The sequence below is a fragment of the Acinonyx jubatus genome, chromosome D4 (assembly GCF_027475565.1).
Source record: "Acinonyx jubatus isolate Ajub_Pintada_27869175 chromosome D4, VMU_Ajub_asm_v1.0, whole genome shotgun sequence".
NCBI lineage: Eukaryota > Metazoa > Chordata > Mammalia > Carnivora > Felidae > Acinonyx > Acinonyx jubatus.
The window spans coordinates 75,891,147-75,900,499 of NC_069391.1; positions in this window are offsets into that span (position 1 = coordinate 75,891,147).

The window sequence follows — 9,353 nt, forward strand, 5'->3', positions numbered from 1 at the left end:
GTTCTATTAGAGAAATGGTACCTTTTCTCTGAGGCTGGAGACAAATATGGGAATAAATAATTAAGTTTATATGTATAAAAAAAGATGAAAAATTTCACACCTAGTATCCTCTACTCTATGACAAAAAAAGCAAGTTTTCTTTTGAGAGTGAAAGTAATTAGGCATAGAAAGCATTCTTGCCAGATTATCCAGCCAACAGAGCCTAGGGCAAAAGCTTCTTTTCTAACACTTTGCTGGGGGTGGGGGTGGGGGGATGGTGGTGGCACAGTTAGCTCCAAGGATGTGGGAGGGAGGGAAAAGGGAGGAGAGACAGAGATGGGGTAAGAGCAAGTATGAGAAGGCACATTACTGAGATGGCTACTGCTTGTTGTCAAGTGCAACTGATTATGGGACACCAAAGGTCCATCTGCAGAAGGTCGTGCTAAACATTGCAGGACAGCCCAGGGAAGCAACAAGAATGAAGAGATGCGAGTTTTTCCAGTCACCCCTATCTCCATTGGTCAGTTTTGCCCCAGAGAGTGTGAACTCCCCTGCACTACTGGTTTGTGAATATCTGGATGCCTAGCAGTTATCCAAAGAGGCCCCAGGGTGGGGTGTGGGTTACTCCGCCCACGTGAAGATGGCAGATGAAGGATTACTTGGAAAGAGTCCATACAAAGCAGGTCTTTGCAGTGCCATCCAGGGCAAAACTCATGGCTGAGGGCCCACGAGAAAGGTAAGGCCAAGAAGTTCTGGGATTAAATGTAATATACAATATGTCTGAAATAGGAAGTTAACATAATGGTAAGTCTTTAAAAGTCAATAGCTCCTGGGACCGCTGGGTAGCTCAGTCAGTTAAGTGTCCGACTTCTGCTCAAGTCATGATCTCATGGTTCGTGAGTTCGAGCCCCACTTTGGGCTCTGTGTTGACAGCTCAGAGACTGGAGCCTGCTTCAGATTCTGTGTCTCCCTTTCTCTCTGCCCCTCCCCTGCTTGCACTCTGTCTCTCTCTCTTAAAAATAAACATTAAATTTTTTTTAAGTCAAGAGCTCCTTAAGAGCAAGAATTTTTGAGTAGCATTGAAGGCACATTGGATACCAAACACTTATACTGGCAATAATTTTTGCAAGGCTATGTTATTTCCTTGAACAACATTCAATGGCCCCAATAGGAGAGAAATACAGTTACATTATAAAGTTTAGACTGAAGATTTCTGGGATAGGATTAGAAGGTAAAAAGAGGTAAGGTTGTAGGTAGGTAATGAAGTGACCAATAATAGTTTTGGACATGGTGAAGAAGGAATCATATTTAAGGACAGGCAAAAAAGATTGAGAGAGAGAGAGACAGAGAGAGAGAGAGAGAAAGGGACTGGAGTTCCTAACATAACTGAAATCTGGTTTAGTGGGAATGAAAGAATAAATGTGGAAGGATATGAAACTGAGATCATAGAATAGCATATTGGAATTTGCTGTTTTGGAAGGGAGACATTTTGGCAAAATGAACAACCATTCTTGAGTCACAGGAATGAATTCATCAGGCAGAATTAGAATGAGAACTCCATTGGACTTCATGTCGAGGAGGGTGGATGGATCAGCTCTAGGAAGTATCTCAGGATGTGAAGTGAAGAAAAGATACGAGATGCCAAAATCAGTGAATACTGAACTAGAGGTTGGTAAAACCAGTGACAAGAAAGAATGGGAGGGAGAATTCATTCATTCCATGGTCTGGGGTACTGAGTATCAATAGCTTGCTGGGCACTTCCGCAGGTTCTGGGAACACAAAGATGAACAAGATAGTCCCACAGTCTAATAAGGAGACATACAGGAAAACCAATATGATAACACAATAAGGTGTGTGTTTTTGTTGTTGTCATTTACTATTTTTTTTTATTTAAATTCAAGTTAGTTTACATACATTGTAGTCTTGGCTCCAGGAGTAGAACCCAATGATTCATCTCTTACATACGACATCCAGTGTTCATCCCAAAAAGTACCCTCCTTAAACTCCATCACCCATTGAACCCATCCCCCCACCCATCACCCTTCCAGCAACCCTCAGTTTGTTTTCTGTATTTTAGAGTCTCTTATGGTTTGCCTCCCACTCTGGTTTTTTTTTTTTTTTTTTTTACTTTTCCTTCCTTTGCCCTATGTTCATCTGTTGAGTTTCTCAAATTCCACAAATATATAGCCAACTAGTCTTTGACAAAGCAGGAAATAGTATCCCGTGAAAAAAAGGCTCTTCAGCAAATGGTGCTGGGAGAATTGGACAGCAACACGCAAAAGAATGAAACTAGACCACCTTCTTACACCATACCAAAAACAAACTCGAAATGGATGAAAGACCTAAATGTGAGACAGGAAGCCATCAAAATCCTACAGGAGAAAACAGGCAGCAACCTCTTTGACCTTCCACAGCAACTTCTTACTCGAGATGTCTCCAGAGGCAAGGGAAATAAAAGCAAAAACGAACGACTGGGACCTCATCAAGATGAAAAGTTTCTGCACGGCAAAGCAAACAAGCAACAAAACTAAAGGGCAGCTGACAGAATGGGAAGATATTTGCAAAGGACATATGAAATAAGGTATGTGTTTTAATGAAGCTATATACACCGTGCTTAGGCAGTCATGGGAGCTGATGCCGGAGTTAAATTTTGAAAACTGATTTAGAGCTTTGTAAGTGAAAAGAGAAGGAAAGGAACTCAAAGTAGAGGAAAGAATGTAGTCTTTCTACAAGCCATTACAAGATCATCCATCTTGCCTCCAACCCAGGGGGTGTGACAGGAGATCACAGGTCTCGTCAAGACAAAGACTGAGCACTCTGGTCCGGGATCAATAAATTATAAATGCCCACTCTAGAGGACTGAAGACGAGCAAAATAAAGTCGTAAATGAAAATCAGGAGTATTATCTTTAGAATTGTCTGCTTACTTTTAAGGATATATTCCGGTTGTTTCCCCTTTCTTTTACTACTTTTGAAGGAAGATTAACTCATTTTATTTTTATGGCACTGGTTGCACTTCCAATTTTTAGAAAAGCAACACAAAAGGGAAATAGCCTCGTAAACTATCATTAGCCCTTTAAACTGGTCCTGTGGATAAATGATCAGAGGATAAGGGCTTCGAAGACTTTTCTCCTGCGTTCAAACGATCACTAGTTGCTGTGCTACCCAACATCACTCTCCCACATTCAGTTCTAGAGAAAACAGTGGAGGCAGCATAGGACGGGTGACAGAGTACAGCTGGGACAAAGTCCTGAGCTAGGTACCGGCCGCACGGCTAAACTAGGTACTGGCTATTGGCAAATTTTTGTCTTCCCAGAAACTTGGTTTCCTCTGCTATGAAATTAGGCCAGAGCATAGTTCTGATGAGGTAGAATCTAGAATCCCCAAGATCAAAGGACTCAGTCAACAAGGACACCCTTACAGAGCTTTGACACCCTCAGAACATCCCCTGGAGCTGTCCCTCGTCCTGCAAGCACCTTCCCAGTCTGCTCTCTGGCTACGGTTTGCCCGATCCTGGATCCTCTGCTTAGCTGCCACATCACTTGTCGGCATGTCCTTCGATCTCCTTCCCCCTGGAGGCTCGATAGCTTTTATCGTATCCTCAAAGGGGCCTGGGAGCCAGAAAACTAGCCTTCCGCATCAACACAACAGGTTTCCAACCTGGAGGCACGAGAGTGGGCGGATGAGAAAGAAGTCTATTTCTTATGCACCAAAGCAAATATGCTATTCTCAAGAATGTTGAAGAGTTATTTTGTTGCTGAATCATAATCTGTCTCTCAGTAAATATTTCTTAATTCAAGGAAAGACCTGGAAATAATTTCCTGTATTCCAGAAGAAAATGGAAAGGAAATTCATGCTTTGGATCTCAGGGAAGTCCTGGCAATAATTCTTGTAACCCAGAAGAAAATCGAAAGGGTATTCATGCATTGGACCTCCTATCACTGGTCAAATGAATCCAAACTAAGGTGACTATTTTAGGATGTGATTATTCCTGTGCTTTCTCAGGGATGCAATCTCTCCTCCTAGGAAGGCAGAGGAAAACTAAATGATCCAAGGAAGCCTCTCCAAGGCCATAACGTCTAACGATTTCTCAGGAATATCCCACTTCAGGCAAGCCATGGACATTTGCACCTCTGTTTCCTCATCTATGAAGCAAGAAGTGTGGACCAGATTAGTGCTTCTCAAACTGTGGCCATGAACTCCCTGCACAGAATTACCCAGAATTTCTATTTAAATTGCGATCGCAAAAACATCGTACTAAAGGAGGACAGTTAAACACAAAAGGCTACAGGCTGCGTGACTACATTTATAGGGGATCCCGCAGGAGGCAGACTTACAGGAAAGAAAACAGACTGCTAGTCGAGCGGGGGCTATAGGTAAGGGAGGGAGAAGGAGACAGATTGCAAAGGGGCGCGGAGAAACGTTGTGGGGTAACGCAACGGTTGTACGTTGTGATTGCAGTAGAGGTTAGGCGCTTGTAAATGATCACTGAAATTCATCACACGGTACGCCTCAGAGGACTGAATGTTACCAAATGGGAGTTATAACTCATCCCCGAAATTTCAAATTCCTGGGCCTCATCGGAATCTGAATTTTTAACAAGCTCCCTCAGTGGATGTTTTATTCACTAAAATTCGGGAGCTACTGAACTTAATAATTTATTTGGCCCTTACGAATTTAGGATTCCATAAAATTCCAATCTGGGTGACAGTGACAAAACGTTCCCTCGTGTCAAAGAGGTATGGCACAGGATAATTTTAGCTGTTAATGTGGACTATGAATAATCTGAAAGACAAGAACTCTGGAAGTTAAAAAAAAAAAGTGTTTTAAGCTCAGCAAACCTCTATCTGGGGATCAGATTTAGAAGCAGATTTAGAGGAAGGATTTCACGTGGGGGTTAAGTGACCCAGGCCTGGGCAGAGAGTCCCTTTGCCTCTGGCTACGTCTGCTCCCTTTTGCAATTCACAAGAATGCAGGCTGTGGGAGCGAGAGGAGCCAAAACAGGCACTGGTGTAATTTTGCTATGCTTACCAGCATCGTTCTCATTCCTGGGAGTCTGAGTTTTAAATAATTGTAATAAGCAAATGCATCCCTTTCCAAATCTCCAAGGCCTATTTTATTGTTCGAGAAATATAACACAAGGGCCTGCTGACGTCCTTGGAACGCCGCTCCTCTCCCTCGGAAGAACAGAGCAAGGGAAAGCCTGGCATTCTAGCTCTTTGGCCACTCATGTGGACTATGCCATCATCCATGTCCATGGACTGCGTTGCTATCTTATCTACCTTTCCATTTGGGGATCAAGTGTTATTCATAATATATATATATATATTTTTTTTTTCCGTTACTCCAAAACAAGAAGTGTTCATCCTCTGGTGCAGTGCCCTGGTGTGTGAGATCACATTATTGATGGCTAACTCTTGTCAACTCCTGGGGATGGACCACAAGCCGCCAGCAGCTGCCTGCAAACGGCCTCCACGTGGGCAGAGGAGGCCATGAGGGGATCCAAAAACCGAAGAGGATTTCAACACTCGGACTGTAATAAGTGAACGGTTTCTCAACAAACAAATAACATAGAAAGAAAGAATGCAGGAGAGCTAAGGTGGGGAGCGATGAACTCAGCACGACCAGGCTCAAAGGTACAAGCCTATTGCAAGCCTCTCTGGTTAGCAGAGGGAAAATGGAGCCCAGAGTCACTCTCTCCCGCTTGTCTGTGTCCTCCCTCCCTCTCCAACCCTCTCTCCCTCTCTTCCCTGAGTCAACACTTACATGAGCACCTTTTACCCAGATCCAAAAGGGGGATGGGCGAAGTACAGTCAATATGAAAACCATAGTTCCTTTGCAGGACCTTGCAAAGAGTGGGAGCCTGATAGCTGAACGATGACAATCAGGGAGCCTGATAGCTGAACGATGACAAATGGCATAAAAGTGCTTTAATGAAACTAAGCGCCACAGGACCCCAGAGGAGCAAGTACCTTGCTCACCACAGGGAGGCTTTCTCACCTTCTCCCAGGAGTCCTCATCTGGGGGAGATCTGGCCTCTCAATAGGCATTTGGCCATGTCTGAAGACATGGATGGTAAAGGACAAGACAGCAGGAGGAGAAAGAGAGACTTCAGGTGGTGTTATAGGTCTGTCAACCACGAAGGGAGAGAGGGAAGGAAGGGGGATTAATCAGGATGAGCCACGGACCACAGTGTGGCCCTGTAAAGGTCATGGTCAGGCTGAGGAGTCCACGAGCACCTGCTGCCCTTCAGAGCAGTCCTAGAATCAGGCCCTTCTCTAGTTGTGCCTACCACGCTCGCTGGCTGAGAGCGTCTGGGAAGACCATGGCCTTGGCGCGAAGGCCACGATGGATTCAGAAGTCTGGCCGCAGAAGCTGTCAGCTCACGATGCTCCTCCCAGGAGGTGCTCCCCAGGAGGGACTGAGTGTGCACCTCCACGGCCAGCCCACATAGACAGTGACGCTGTTTCGGTTGCTAAGCCAGATTCATTATAGGTCTCCATCTTCCTTCCAGAAAGCTAGGCCGCTCACCCGCCCTGAATGAGGAGAGTGCACGACGACTCTAAATTTTCTTCCTAAAGCCTTTTTGTTCTTAAAGCTGCCGGCCTGATCTTTCGTTATGTGTACCTGTACAATACTAGCAAGAGACTTGTCCTTCTGTGTCACAAATTAAATGAAGCAAGGTCAGCACACACACACACACACACACACACACACGCATTTTTTATAATATCTATTATCTCCACAGTACATTGCCTATTGGTTTCAGAAACCACCTTTCTGGGGCACCTGGGGGGCTCAGTCAGTTAAGCGTCCAACTTCGGCTCAGGTCATGATCTCGCGGTTCATGAGTTCGAGCCCCATGTCAGGCTCTGTGCTGATAGCTCAGAGCCCAGAGGCTGCTTTAGATTCTGAGTCTCCCTCTCTTTCTGCCCCTCCCCCACTCATGCTCGCTCTCTCTCTCTCTCTCTCTTTCAGAATGAATAAAAATTTTTAAAAAATTAAAAAAATATATATATACACACCACCTTTCTGCCAAGATTCAGGATCTTTCAGATGTTTGAAGAATCCTCTCTCGGCAAATAATGGAAAGCAGTACAGGAAATATCTGATATTTGATGTCATTTTATTTGGAAGGGTACAATGAGGCAGTAAAACTCCTCAACTAGTTTTGGCACCTCGACTCCTGTCTTGGCACCTTGATTTTGGCAGGCCGAAAACACCATCCCGTGGGGAGCCATCTGCCTGCGGTGCTCGCCCCTCAAGAAGAAAACATCGTTCTCCTTTCATGCTGTTGACTGCACTGGAGCCTTGTGGGTCCCTTAGGAAAGGATGCACACGTACCCCAAACCGAAATCTGTGCTCACTGCGACCAGTCAGAGAGCATGCTGTCCCTGGGATTAACGCAGCCCGCGCTCAGGCACAAAAAGACCCTACCCGTCACTAGCCGGTGTTTGGGCGCATTCACTGCTGGACCGCAAGGAGCCGCTCCGGTGTTGTGGGTTTAAGAATCGGGTGTGGAATATGAGGTGGCCCTGGGTGGAATTTCTTAAGATCCAACCGCCGGGAAGAACTCTTCTGAACTAGAAGGGAGAAGGTAACAGGAGGAAGGAGACACAGTGTTTATACGAGCTGTGATGTTCAGGTTTCATCTTTTTTTTGGTGACATTTGGAGGAAAGTAATCCTAGCATTAAACCTCGCAGTGAGAACGCTCCAGTTCGCACCCAGCTTCAGGAAATGCGAAGAGAACGGCGCGCAGTTTGGTCGGCATGCTCGTGGCATTTAGAAAATCCCATCCCGTTAACTGGTGAAATTCGCAAAGGGAAACGACCCCACGTCAGGTGCTTTCCTTCGGGGAACACCACACGCGCACGTGGGCGAGTTTGCAGGCAAAGTCCCAAGTTTCCCGCTCTCGTGTCCCAGAAACAGCCAGGGAGCTGAGGAAGGGGGACCCTCTCAGACTATTATTTTTCCAGAGGATTCAGCGTCTTGATTTTATTTGGAAATGATTTCGAGGAGAAGACGAGTTACCGCACCACGCCTCATCAATGTCAGAAGGCTTATCATACACAAACGGTCAATAATGACTTTAAAAAGCGATTAGGAACTAGTTCCTTTCTCGATGCAGCACACACTATAGTAATAATCCAAATTGCCTGTGACTTATGGGTATATTTGGCAACAACCAGAGTTCCCACTGTAGTGTGAAATTAACACCACAGACTGGAGCTGTGGCATTTATTGAGCACGAGGGAGCCGATTATAGCCTCATAAATTCAAAGGCAACCTCTGCTATTACTTAATTAGAATCAGTATCTATGCATAAATTACAGCAGCAATAACTAGTACTGTTAAAGATTTGTCAGCTTCCTTATTATCCAACAACCCCTTATTTATCGGCGTAAACCTATAATTTAGGGAGGTTGTAAGTTGTCTGTAAAAATGGTTCAGAGGGGAAAATTGGCACATGGTATCCTGGAGGCCACTGGTGTTTTGTTTCTAAGCAAATATTTAAAATATTAATCTTATGCTGTTGCTTTAAATAATAAAGAATAAAACCACGAGATCCCGAATACGTCCCTAATAATAAATTTTTCTGGCTACATATGCATGTTTTTTATAGTACAGAACTTCATTTTAAAATAAGTGTTGTCTTGGTTCTTTTCCTCCTAGAATTGTTTTCTTTTTAAAATTATTGTAAACCAAACTTGATACACATACACACGCTCCTAACGAACATTAGATTATTACCCTCCAGATCCATTTGTATTCTTTGTTCCTGTGTCTATTACTTTTATGTAGTTGTAATCGATGTGCACATTTTATTTTGGGTCTGGCTTTTTAAATTTTGGGCTTAACATTTTTTCAAATGGGCGTGAGCCTCATCAATATAGTCCATATATAGCTCAGTCTTCTATCATGTTAATCTTCTAGAATACTTCAGAAAGATGAAATAATCATAGTCAAATATCTTTGAATCATGCAGATATATATTCCAGCCTACGAGGTCATTTTTCGCCATAGGAAGAGCCAATTATGATAAATCTATTAAACTACGAAACTATTTCAGGGAAACAGTTGATTGAGAATGTGGAAGAGGCTCGTGAAATAAAATGAATTCATTTTTTGATGCTATCCTGTTTTTCATTTTTATTTTTTTTTAACATTTATTTTTGAGAGACAGAGTGAGACAGAGCACGAGTGGGAGAGGAGCAGAGAGAGAGAGAGAGAGAGACCCAGAATCCGAAGCAGGCTCCAGGTTCCGAGCTGTCACCACAGAGCCTGATGCGGGGTTCAAACTCACCGACTGCAAGATCATGACCTGAGCCGAAGCTGGCTGCCCAACGAACTGAGACATCCAGGTGCCCCGGTGC